The sequence below is a fragment of the Propithecus coquereli genome, unplaced genomic scaffold (genome assembly GCF_000956105.1).
Source record: "Propithecus coquereli isolate 6110/MARCELLA unplaced genomic scaffold, Pcoq_1.0 Scaffold2, whole genome shotgun sequence".
Classification (NCBI taxonomy): domain Eukaryota; kingdom Metazoa; phylum Chordata; class Mammalia; order Primates; family Indriidae; genus Propithecus; species Propithecus coquereli.
Genome location: NW_012144966.1, coordinates 1,194,571 through 1,207,533, shown reverse-complemented (window position 1 = coordinate 1,207,533; position 12,963 = coordinate 1,194,571). Strand labels below are relative to the sequence as shown.

The 12,963-nt window shown below is 44.3% G+C and overlaps 1 pseudogene; it reads left to right on the top strand.

Annotated features, from left to right (window-relative positions):
- The first annotated feature begins 4,118 nt into the window (after positions 1 to 4,118).
- The window catches only part of LOC105809679, a 73,020-nt pseudogene continuing 64,175 nt past the window's right edge, over positions 4,119 to 12,963 (top strand).

Below are 12,963 nucleotides of genomic sequence, written 5' to 3'. Positions count from 1 at the left end.
CAAATGTCACAGGAGTGGATGCTGAGCTCTGACTAGTAAATTTTATTTACAGTATTTATTATTGGCCAAAAAAGTACCTATCTCTCAGCCAGGAAGCTTCACAGTCAGAATGTAAACCCTCATCTGTTAGACTCTAAAACCAATAGCCTTGCCATTATGCAAGCATGCCTGTAACCCAATATTTCATCCCATTTCCTTCTAAAGTGTCTTATAGGAGGAATTTTAAATGAAGGTTTATAAGGCACTCCAAGAAAACAAATAGGAAATATGTATTGTTTTACATTGTTTTTGTTTCAAAATAAATAAAAAAACTTAAATTTTTAAAATTTAAGAATGTTTTTATTAAATGAAATTTAAATGTTGATTTCAAATAAAAAAGGGAAAACAAATATCCCCCATAATGCTACCACCCAGAATTAACTGTCACACCTTGCTGTGTTTCCTCCTAGACTTTATGTAGGCATACACAATATGTATGTGTGTATATATGTGTGTGTAAATATATCTCTTTACATAAAGAGCATCATAGTGTACATATGTGCACATAAAAAGAGAGTTTCAATACCAGTTTGATGACTGTCTTGAAATACTTTTATAGCAGACTTATCTGTGCCACAGTGTTCTTGGGAAGATAAATGATCATAAGAATATATTATATCAAATGATATCAGAATATCTTGCAATTCACTTACTCATTGCTAGGAGGAAGTCTGTTAAAATTTTTTGTAATCTGTATTGGAGTGGTTCAACTGTTCAACATAGATTGGAGGACGGTATACAATAGAGGTGAAATGTACAGGCTCTCAAAAGTCAGACCGCCTAGGCTTGAATCCCCACTCCCAGTCTCCCCATTTCCCTATTTGCTAGCTGTGTGACCTTGAGCAAGTTGCTTGTCCTCTCTGTGCCTCAGTTTCCTGATCTAGATAAAGGAGAATAATAGTACCTAAAGGAATTAGCCCATGTAAAGTGTTTGGAAGAGTGCCTTAGTAACATTCCATACGTGTTTGTGTCTCGAGATACATCTGTCTGTACTCATTCATCTGTAAACATTCAAGGTGCTGAGTCATTTAGTCCAAGAAAACCCAGAATCAGTTTGACCTAGCTGAGGCAGATACAGGAGCGTTTTTCTGGGTTGATTCTTGCGGTGAGAACTTAGAGTCTGTATTTTTACAGCACTTACCAGGTGAGTGAATCTTAAGGTCAGTGAGGTTTATGAGCCACTGGTCTAGAACACCGGGCACAGTCAGACAAAAGTTGAATGGTGGGCGAGACTGGAAAGATTCAGAACAGTGAGTTTGACACAGCCCACCCAGACACACAGTGGCCCTTTGTACGAAGCAAAGCAAGATGATGTGATATTTAAAACTGGAACTTTGTCAGCTGAAAGTCAGTTGAGATAAAGAGGGCCAAAGCAACGAAAAGGCGGAAGAAACCTGCAGACCGCCAGCTCATACCTGTCATCCCAGCAATTTGGGAGGCCAAGGCAGGAGGATCACTTGAGCCCAAAAGTTTAAGCCTAGCTTGGGCAACATAGCAACACCCCCATCTCTACAAAAAAATAAGAAAAATTAGCCAGGCGTGGTGGTGCGTGCCTATAGTCCCAGCTACTCAGGAGGCTAAAGCAAGAGGATCACTTGAGCCTAGGAGTTTGCGGCTACAGTGAGCTATGTTTGTACTGTTACTCAGTACTTTTTTGCAGGGATATTTTTTCTTGTTTTTTTTCCATATTGTTTCATGGATCTTATTTTTAAAAGTGTTCAGAGATACATTTTTTTCCTTCTTATGATAACAGCTAACGTTTACTTACCATGTGTCATCACTAGGCTAGCAGGTTTTATGCTTTATTTCATGTAACCTTCCATGAGGCATGTACTATTATGGTTCCCAGTTTAAAATGAAAAAACTAAAACGTGGAGAAGTTAAATAACTTGCACAAGGTCCAACATCCATTTTCCCTTTCTTCTTTAGTAACTGAATGCTCATTTTATTGGAGGTGTAATACATCCAGTGAAAACACTACATTTCCCAGTAGCTCTGGCAGCTATGTGTGGTCATGTGACTAAGTTCTAGCCCATCAGATGCAAATAAAAGTATCATCTGGGCCTTCTGGGAAGGTTCCTTACAAGGTATTAATTTGGCCATCAGGTACATCCCTATTTACCCTTCTCCCTTCCTACTTTCTGGTGCCTAAAATGCAGATGTGTTGACAGGAGCTTCTGCAGCTATATTGGACTCTGAGGATATAAAGCATGCATTTGATGGTGGTAGAGAAATAAGAAGCTTTGGTTCCTAATAAGTATGAGTATATAACTGCTACACCAGCCCTGGGCTACCTATTTTATGACTTCTTGTATTTGAAAGATAAATAAACTTTTATCTTGTTGAAGTTTCTCTATCAATAGAAAACCATAATTATAGTTTATGCTTATATTATTCTCTATCAAAGCTAACTATATGCTAGACATTTTTCTACGTAGTTTTTATATATTGACTCATTTAATCCTCATAACAATCCTGCGATGTATACACTGTTGTTATTTACCTTTTGTAAATGTGGAGATTGAAACAGAGAGGTTAAGCGACTTGCTTGAGGTCACACAGGTAGCAGTGGCAGAGCCAGCAACACACAGCTAATAAGAATTAGAAGTAGAACTCTGTTCTGTCTGACATCCGAATCCATGCTTGTAGCAATTATGCTGCATGGTCTCGTACATGCTCAGCGTGAATGTGGGTGCTTTGTGGCTTTCCTTGCCTGAACTTTACCTTCTGCTTTAATGCACAAAATGGAGAACTACCAGCTGGTGGCCATTAGAAGGAAATCCATGGTTTCTCCAGAAGATCAAAACAGCCTCATTAAGGCCTAACTTAAAGCCCTAACTCGTTAGTAAAACCTCCCAAAGAAATGTCATGGATGCATTCCAAAAAGTTAATTATTTTAAAAAGCATTCATGGAATCTCATTTTCCATTGTTTCCATTATAACACTGTTTTGCTTTTCTTTTATCACATAGAAGTCTTTGATAAACAGAATTGAGCCACCCATCCATCTGTCCATCCGTTCATTCAACAAACAGTGAGCATCTGCTCTGAGCCAGGCAGGCTCCCAGGTGCAGGCTACGGGGACAATGGATAGACTCCATGAGGCAGAATTCACATTCCAGACAGGCGAGGCAGGTAATTAACAAACACAAGAAAATATCAGGCACAGACAAGTGCTACAAAGAAAAGAAGTGTCGGAGGCTCCTTTAGGAAGGTTTTACTGAGGAGGAGATATTTGAGCTGGGACTTGGAAGTAAGAAGAAAGTTCCTTGAAGAGAGCGGGGAGGGATCTTCCAGGATGAGGGAGCAGCAATTCTCTGGGGTTAGACTGAGCATGGCATGTTCAAGCGACAGACAGAAACCCCACGTGACAGGAACATTAGCACGGAAGAGCGGCATAAGGTGACGTCAGAAAGTCAGGTGGGGCCAGGTCACGCCGGCCGTGGGGCTGTGCTTGATTTCTGAAGGAGGCTCTGCCCTGCTCTGGTGAGGGAATGTGGGGTGGCTGCTGCTGGCACCTGGCGGGGGGAGGCACGGTGAGGCTGGTTCTGACAGTCCTCCCAGCAGCTGGCAGCTGGGGCCAATCACGTGCTGCTACTGAAGCCACAACGACACGGGAAGTGAAAAACAGGGCTTCTTGCCTCCTGCTTTCCGACCTCCTCCTCTTGCCTCACATGGGAGAACCTAACTGGAAATCAGCCGGCTTAGAGGCGGAGAGATTTAGTTTGCATCATCCCAATCATCCCTGGTATTACAGAGACGCACATAGAAGGGTATCTTGGGGACCACAGATAAAAACCAACACAGACAGCATCAAGTCCAGCGAGGAGGCCGTTGGCGTAACGCTGGAGAGATGATGGCACAGACGAGGGCGCCGGCAGTGGAAACCGCAAGGAAATAGGTCAATAAGACGGCAGCCTCTGGCACAGAGCTGCCGTTGCTAGTGCCACGTTTGGTGTAACAAGAGCATCTATTGCAAGCTCCCTTCTCCTGGCCAGTGGAGGCATTGGTGGCGCAGGCTTGACACACAGCCACTGCAACCACCTGCACGTGGCCGCTTACCTCTGGGAGCTGGGGCGCATGCGCAAGGTGGTCCTCCAGGCCCCAGATGAGAGCACCCTGAAGGAGCTGGCTGAGACCCTGCAACAGAACATTGACCACGTGCTGTGGCTGGAGCAGCCAGAGAATGCCGCACCCCAAAGAGGAAGTAAACCACTATTTGATGAAGTTCCGATTATTCAAATGGTTATTGCTAGTTGCTTTGATATATTTGAATATTAGCTGGATCCTGAAACAGTATAGCACCCATCTCTAAGTATTTATAGCATGTCGACCTTTCCATGGCAGCTTGCTCTTCTTGAGGGCCAAGCCCATGTTTATCTTAGAGTTGTAATTAATAAGTTAAAAGAAAAAAAATAAACTGGCAAGAAATAGATTTGAGATTAGAGATAGAATTGATAAAAATTTCCTCTGAGAGCTTAGATATGAATTTAATATTATCAATACAGCCACTAAATAGCTGGCAGGATTAAGAGTCCAACACCTAGAGACTCACACAGAGGGAAGCTGTTAGCACTGATAAGCCCGATGGGCATGGGAGGGCACTGCAATAGAGGACGAGGGGACACTGGCAGGGGCTGAGCCTTAAGTGGGGGACATAGCCATTGCCAAATGGCAGGGCAAGGAGGCAGCTGGGGGAATAAACACTCTGCCTGGCCTTTCTCTCTCTAATCCTCCATCTTCTACTGGATCACCCAACCTGAAACCAGAGGGTCAGGGAGTCCTGGTACTGCAGTTGGTGGAGACCAGGTACCAGGCACAGGGTAAGGGGGGCATGGATCTATAATAGAGGAACAAACACAAAATATACATTATAGACTATTTTTTCCCCACTTACTACATTGTATTAGTATAGCCCTTAAACTGTCTAAGGTAGTTTAAAATCAATTATTTCATTTCATACTCCAAAATGCTGTGGTGGTTAACATTATGTGTCAACTTGACTGGGCCATGGGGTGCCCAGACATTTGGTCAGTTATTCTGAGGGTGTCCGTGAGGGTGTTTGTGGTTGAGATTCACATTTGAGTCTGTAGACTGAGCACAGCAGACTGCCTCCCTAACATGGGTGGGCCTCATCCCATCAGTTGAAGGCCTGACCCTCCTGTGAGTAGGAGGGAACTCCTCCTGCCTGCCTGTCTTCAAGCTGAGACATTGGCTTTTTCCTGCCTTCAGACTCAAACTGAAATGTCAACTCTTCCTGGGTCTCCAGTCTGCTAACATTGGGATTGGAACTACCCCATTGGCTCTTCTGGGTCTCCAGTTTGCTGACTGCAGATCTTAGGACTTGTTGGCCTCCATAATTGCATGAGCTAATTCCCAATAAATATAGATACAGATGCAGATATAGATGGAGACAGATCCTATTGGTCCTGTTTCTTGGGAGAATCCTAATACAAGTGCCTTGTGAGATAGGCAGGGCAGGTATTATCTCCAGAAAAAAAGGCAAATACTGCAGTTTAGACGCCTCAGTAAGAGGACAAAAATGAAAATGTAGATCTCAACTCATTCCTCTGCACCATCTGTTTAAACCATGCTCCCTCTGTTTAGGTAACTCTCAATGGTGGCAAGGTTTCCCATGGTCGTTTTTATGCTTCTTTCTACGATAGCATGTGCCACTCACCCAGGTAAGACCTTGAAACTCCCTCTCTCTTCTCCCCCATCTAAATTATTACCAAACCATTTAAAATCTCTTTAATCTGTTCTCTTCCATATTTCCCCACAATTTAGGCCCTTCTCTTTTCTTCCCTGAAGTATACTGGTAATATGCAATTATACATTTGTGTGATTGCTGATTAAATGGGTCTCCCTCACCAGGCTTTATGTTCTACAACCTCACTATTGTGACTCCAGGTCTTGTCACCCACAGAAGTCTCAAAAAGTTTGTCCAGGAATTAACCAGTCTTCCTGTCTCTGGTCTCTTGCTCTCTCTAACCATACTGCCAAGAGTGAACTTTTAATATGCAAATCTGATCTTTCCATTTCTCTGCCTAAAATCTCCCTTCAATCTAGCAGAGGTGGTGAACTGGAAGCCCTTGGCTGCATCTAAAGATGTTTTGTTTTGCTCCTACAATGTTTTTTTTTTTTTTAATTTGGAATAATTGCCAACTTAAAAAATCTAGGCCTGTCTGATAAAAATCAGGCATTCCAGCTTTCCTTGACAACTCCAAAGATTTGTTAACCCTGGGCCTGCATCCCTCCATGGCAACAACTGGCAGCAACTAAGGGACAGTTACTCCCTTTAGCTGGGAACAGACTCGATTTGACAGATTTGCTACAATCCCTGCCGGACCCTCTTCACTCCCTTACTTTTCCTCCAATTTATTTATAGCTCTGAGCACAGCTCTGAACTCTCAGTACCTTGCTATGGATTGAATGTGTGCATCCCCCCAAAATTCATATGTTGAAGCCCTACTACCCAGGATGATGGTATTAATATTTGGAGGTGGGCCTTTGGAAGGTAATGAGATCATGAGGGTGGAGTCCCCATGATAGGGCCAGACACTGAATCTGCCAGCACCTTGATCTTAGACTTCCCAGACTCCAGACTTACGAGAAATAAATGTCTGTTGCTTAAACCAACGAATTGATGGATTTCATTATAGCAGCCTGAACAAACGAAGACACACCTTGAGGGCAGAAACCAAGGGTGTCCAACAGAGTACCTGGAATAGAGTATCCACTCAATTAATAAATAACTAATTTGATGAATGAATAGATGCATTATCAAAGACTAAACAAAAGCCCACTGACTCTAATTATTATCATTTGCATTTATGCAGAACTTTACATATGCAGATTATTCTGCTAAAAATATGTTATAAATATGTAAGTGCTGCAAGCAATAATTTTTAATAAATCCTGTCATCACAATGAATTAATATTTAGTGGGCACAAACTAGGAGTGCAACCCTGCATTAGTCAGCCTTCCAGGAATGCATCTGCCTTAATAATAGAACTATTTAGAGGTTTCAGAGCTGGCATCCTAATTCATATTTTAACTTGCTGTTTAGACCCTCTACCTTGTTAAATAAATTTCCTTTCCTCATGCCTAAATCCTGTTTTCATGATATAGTGTTTCCAAAGTTTATTGAGCATTTTATCCCTGCTGTCAAACTGTTTGATCTCGCCTGTTTTTGCATCTTTTCTGATGTTTGTAGTTTTCTTGCTGGTAGTCCAATTTCTCATGGACAGTTATTGTTTTGGCTACCAAGAACAGCAGATTAAGCCAGTTTCAGTTGTGTTTCTGTCACTTCCTATCCTGGGAAAGGCTCTGTCAAAGCCCCATGTGACCCTAGAGGGGGGTGATGATCATAGAACTTTGCTTCCAGGGCAATAGTGATGGGCCCATGGTTGGGCACATGACCCAAGCTGGACCAATCATAGTTCTTCCCGGGGAAATTTTTTACGTTGGGAAAAAGAGGGAAATAAGCTGGGAAGGAAGAGGGCTTTTTTTCTCTCTGCTTGAGTTGCTTGCTAGGCCGAGAGCACAGGGCTACCAGAGGCCACCCCTCACCCCATGAAGGAACCTTCTGCAAGAGGAGAAGTCAATCCAAGGAGAGAAACAGGGTAAGAAGTGGGAGAGTCCTGAGAGCTTTCAAATTCCTGATTCCAGGAGCTGAAATCTCAGAGATTCTTTGTTTCCTAAGCTCCTAAGACATAGCTGTCAAATTCACCCTTCATTCTGGAAGCTACCTCAGCCTGCTGTCAAAAAAACCCGTTTAGCTTAAGCTAGTTTCAGTTGTTTCTATCACTTCCTATCCAGAGAATCTTCCCCTCGACATGTATTTGTTAGGATCACTTTGTAGAATTCATTGGATTTAAACATTAATCTGAATACTGACATAAACTTGAAGTCCTCAAGGCAGGCTACCCTCCATGAGGTGACAGAAGACAGGTTTGAAGATCAGGGCTCAAGATCCTTAGGTTCAAATCCTACCTTCATTGCCAACTAGCTCAGTGACCTTGGGGAAGATATGTAAATCGTCTCTGCCTTAGCTTCTCATCTGCATAACTTGCAAAATGCCAAGAGTGTCCTTCTGCACATTAAATGGGATTGTATCTTTAAAGGCATAGGACGGCACCCCGCACATGGCAAGAACTCTGTAAGGATGGCTATTATGACCACTCTCCTCTCTTGTCATTGGGTCTCCCAGGGCACGATCACACCAAGAGATTCAATACACACTCATTCATTTCAGAGCCTCAGATTTCTTTCATTTTTACTTTTGAATCATTAAATGAATATTTGTTTTTGACACGGCCTTTCCTTTGGACTGCATTCTACTTCTTTTTGCTAATGATCCCATCTGATTATGGCTCTTTCCATATTTCTTCTTTGTTCTTTTTCACAGTAGTTTCCATTCCTCTCCCCAACACCATTTTCTTTCTTCCTTGCGAAATGCTTCTTATTATGCCCATACACCGGCCTTTCCTACCACAAGGAGCAATTTGCTGCATGTCTGTTTTCTTTGGAATCATCTTTCCTTTATGGAAGCAAGGTTATTTATCCGCTCGTGATGGAGCTCTTCCTGGTTTGGTTAGGGCATGCTGCAAAAGGCCTCGGTTATGGCAAGTTCCTGTAATAATGCTTTTTTTGGCCAGGACACAAACCACAGTCAAAAAGGTCTTCCTGAGTTCTGAAGGTCAAGCAATTGGAATTTTCTCAGACTTGCAGAAGAGTTGAATTCTAGAAACAAGGCTTCTCCTCGGGGGAGCATCTGTTGGTAGTTCTTCAGGTAAGTACCAGACTTATAATTGGTGACACCTGGGTGCTTGTCCGTGCTCTGCTACTTCCTGTCAGAGTACCTGCCAAACTAGTCACCTTTTCCCTCTGAGCCTCAATTTCCTCATCTGTAATATGGGTTTATAGCAGGGTAATATAGTTATTACCCTGATTTTGTAGGGTCTGAGAAAATCATACCCCTAAATGAAAGCCTCAGAAGTAGTCTCTGAGGCAAAAGTTTTTCTCTGACCTCCTCCTGTTTTCCTGTCCTCCTGTCCCTGTCCCTTCATTCTCCTCCAAGGCTAGTAAGTACCGTGCACTAACCGGTTGCGCCACTGGAGCTCCTGAGGCTAGCCACAGAAACTAGAATCCTTCTTCCCCAAGGCAGGACATAGGAACCAGAAACCCTTTCCCCTAAAGCCAGCCATAACACCTAAAAATATTACTCTAACTGCCCCCCGCCACCCTCCTCATGCCTTTCTGTATAAAAACTGGCCATAAAGAAATGATGTACCTTGTTCGATTGAAGGTCATTTAGCCCCACACCCAGAAGGAAGGAAAGCTGCACAGAGAGGCCAAGAAAAGTTAAACAGACAGGCCTTGCTGGGTTTCCCGTTCAGTTTATTAGCAGTAGATCACATCCTTTTTGTCTAATCATATTTCTACGTGGCTGCCCTTACTTTGTTGAACCTAAGCATAAAAAAGGACCATTTCCCCTGTATCTTTGGGTCTTTGTTCTGAAGTCTCCAGTGTCACATAAAACTATGATCAAATAAATTTGTATGCCTTTTCTCCTGTTAATTCACCTTTTGTCAGCGATTTTCTGCAAAACTTCAGAGAGTGAAGGGGAAGTTTTCCCTTGGCCACTACAGTGGGAAAATTAAAATGAAACAATATGGTAGTTTGTGAATTGTGAAGTGCTAATAAATGGAGATGCTATTAATGCAAACTTTAATAGGAACCCCGTGACAGATATAAAGCAGGGGCTGGTTCTCTTCAGCTTGCTTTGCATGGTGCCCTGTGCAGACAGAGAGGACTAATTGAGGATACTCTAGTGAAGAGCCACATGCAGGATCTTCTTAGGTAAGGCAGACAAGTGGAGTCAGGTATTTACGGCCCCAGTCCTTCTTGGTAGTTCCAGAGAAAAGACACATCAAGGAGTAATTTTAATTTGTGAACATCAGTAGGAAAAGGTTTCAGAAGCAGAATAAAATGACTCATGTCATTTTAGCTTCTCAGATGGGCCTTCCCTTATCCCACCTTCACTGCCATCGTTCCTGGGTCCTCTGTCCTCACGCAGGGCTGGAGGGTCATCAGGAACTCTCTTGCCCCATCTGGCTCATGTGATACAGAATCTTCTAGTGCTCACTGCTAGCCCTACAACTTTTTCCCTAGTTCAGTTGCTGCATAGGCTCAGATTTGCCCCCCTGAACAAGGGGAGACTTAAGTCCATAATGCATGTCTCAGCAGAACATTTTGGAAACACAGAAAGGTGACTAATACTGCCTGGGCAGTGGGGAAGACTACACAAGGAAGCACAGTTTAGAGCTAAATCTTGAAGGCAAAAGAGGTGATTCCAGAAGGTAAAGGATTGGGAAGGAACACCCACTCCCTGTCCCCGCGTAAAGGGAACAGTGCGTGCCTTGGACAAAGGCCTGAAAGAGCTCGCTGTGCGCAGGAAGCAGCAGGTGGTAGCCCTGCTGGAGTGAGGGCTGCAGGGGCAGGGAGGGGCCTGGCAGTGCTGACCTGAAGGAGAAGGTGGGGGAAGGGTCCTACCACCTCCTGCTCCACCACACCCCCCACAGCCGCAAGAGGCATCACTTTTCTGCCGCAAATGGAAGATGGTCTTGTTAGATGCTCTTTCAATCAACTTTTGACGGGAGTTAAAAACAACTTCCAAGGTGAGCTCCTTGATCAGTCTCTTGAGGAGTGAGGGTGGCTTCACTTGCCCCTTCTCTTTTAACTCAGCATCCATTATGATTGTAGCTTGTCATTATTTATCTGCTCACTTGCTGTCTTTCACAGGCTTACCAGAAATAGATCCTGAGATGCAGCTGCAAGTGGTTTATTAAGGAAATGCTCCCAAGGGTGACTAGTAAGGGAGTAGGGGAGCAGGACAGGGCTGGGGAAGAGGGAAAGAAGGATGAGATCTGAGCTTCAACCTGATTCTGCAGGGGAGCTCTGCAGCGTAAATTCTGCCTTTGGGTTTATCCCAACTTGAAGCAAATGAACTGTGTTCCTATTCCCGCACCAGTCAGTCATTGGCTGAGGGCCCCTGGGGTAGGGGTACGGTGCAGGGGTGGGAGAAACTTCCAAGCACTTTCACCTTCTTCCACATACCCAAGGGCAGGTCTCTGGAGAGTCACAGGTACAGCCATCACAGAAAACACACACAGGGGCCAGGTGCTGTGGCTCGTGCCTGTAATCCCAGCACTTTGGGAGGCTGAGGTGGGAGGATTGCTTGAGGCCAGGAGTTTGAGACCAGCCTGGGCAATGCAGCGAGACCCCTGTCTCTACAAAAAAATAAAAAAATTAGCCAGGCATAGTGGTGTGCACTTAAGGACCCAGCTACTTGGGAGGCTGAGACAGGAGGATCCCTTGAGTCCAGGAGTTTGAGGTTGCTATGAGCTATGATGACACCACTGCCCTTTATCCTGGGCAAGAAGCTATAAAAAAAAAAAAAAGCAAAAAACAAAGGACTAGGATGGTACTGGCTACACTTGCCTATTGGCTCTTCCTGTTCACTGTTAGATCCCTAATGCCATTTGCATAGCACCTGCCACATAGCTGGCAATCAATAAATTTTTCAAACAACTGAAGGAAGGTCCTAGTGCAGTGTGTGGCATATAGGAACTGTTCAATTAATGTTGTTGGAAACAACATGAGTCTGTATACTTTTTCACCCTTTTCATAGGTTTCCAATCATAACATAGGGATGTTCAGGCATGTGGCCTCAGAAACATGGGTTATTGAGAAAAAGTTAGTTCTGGAAAGAGAGACTGGCCCTGGAGAAGACATCTGAGCTATTAATAACTCAGCATAGTAGGAGGCAAATCAACCATGTGGGGTGGGGTAGAGGAACAGATAAGTCAACCCTACAGTTAAAACAGGGGACATCTAACCACTAGACAACTGCCCAACTCAGAAGTAACAGCTTCAGTCTTCTCATTTAGGATCCTAGGGGGAAAAAAGAAGTAAGAGCTTCAGTGTTCTGGGCAGCACAGGATCTGACCTCATGTGGGACAAGGCAGGACTTCAGGGCCTCAGTGGAACAGGCTGGGATTCAGGACAAAGATTTGGTCCTGGCAGGGCTGGGGAGCACTGAGCACAGATAATATGGCAAAAGCCCCGGCTTCTAGAGTGGCCCAGAGTGTGCATTAGGCACTAAAAAAAAACTGCTGTAAGCCAGGCATAGTGGCATGTGCCTGCAGTCCCAATGACTTGGGAGGCTGAGGTGGGAAGCCCAGGAGTTGAGTCCTACCTGGGCAACATAGCAAGACCCCATCTCAAAAACGAAACAAAGCTCTTTTGCCCTACTTACACAATACTTCTGATGCCAACTGTGTGGGTTTTTCCCACACCACGCAATTCTCCATTCTCTGCAGTCACCAACTGGTGTCCTACAATTCAATTCAATTCAATTCTGACACTATCCACCTGGAGGTAGTGTCAGATCCCAAACAAGTTAAAGGGCTTGGTGCCACAGGACTGCCCTACTTCAGATGCCAATCAAAAGTCTGGGCCACCTGTGCTCATGACCAACCAGATATAAACTTGAGGTTCCCACAATACCCTCCTTAGGTTTCATAATTTGCTAAAATGGCTCATGGAACTCAGGAAAGCACTTTACTTACGTTTACTGGTTTGTGATAGAGGCTACAACTCAGGAACAGCCCAATGGAGAGATGCACAGAGGAAGCATGGGGAGGAGTGTGTAGCGCTGCCATGGCCTTCTGGGCACACCACCCTCCCAGCGCCTCCATGTGTTCACCAGGCTGGAAGCTCATCAAATCTCCTTGTTCAAGGGTTTTTATAGAGATTAATCTCCAGCCTCCCCCACCCCTTCCTGGAGGTCAGTGGGTGGGGCTGAAAGTGACAACCCCCCTTTGCCCTTGGTCTTTCTGGTGACCAGCCCTGTCCTGA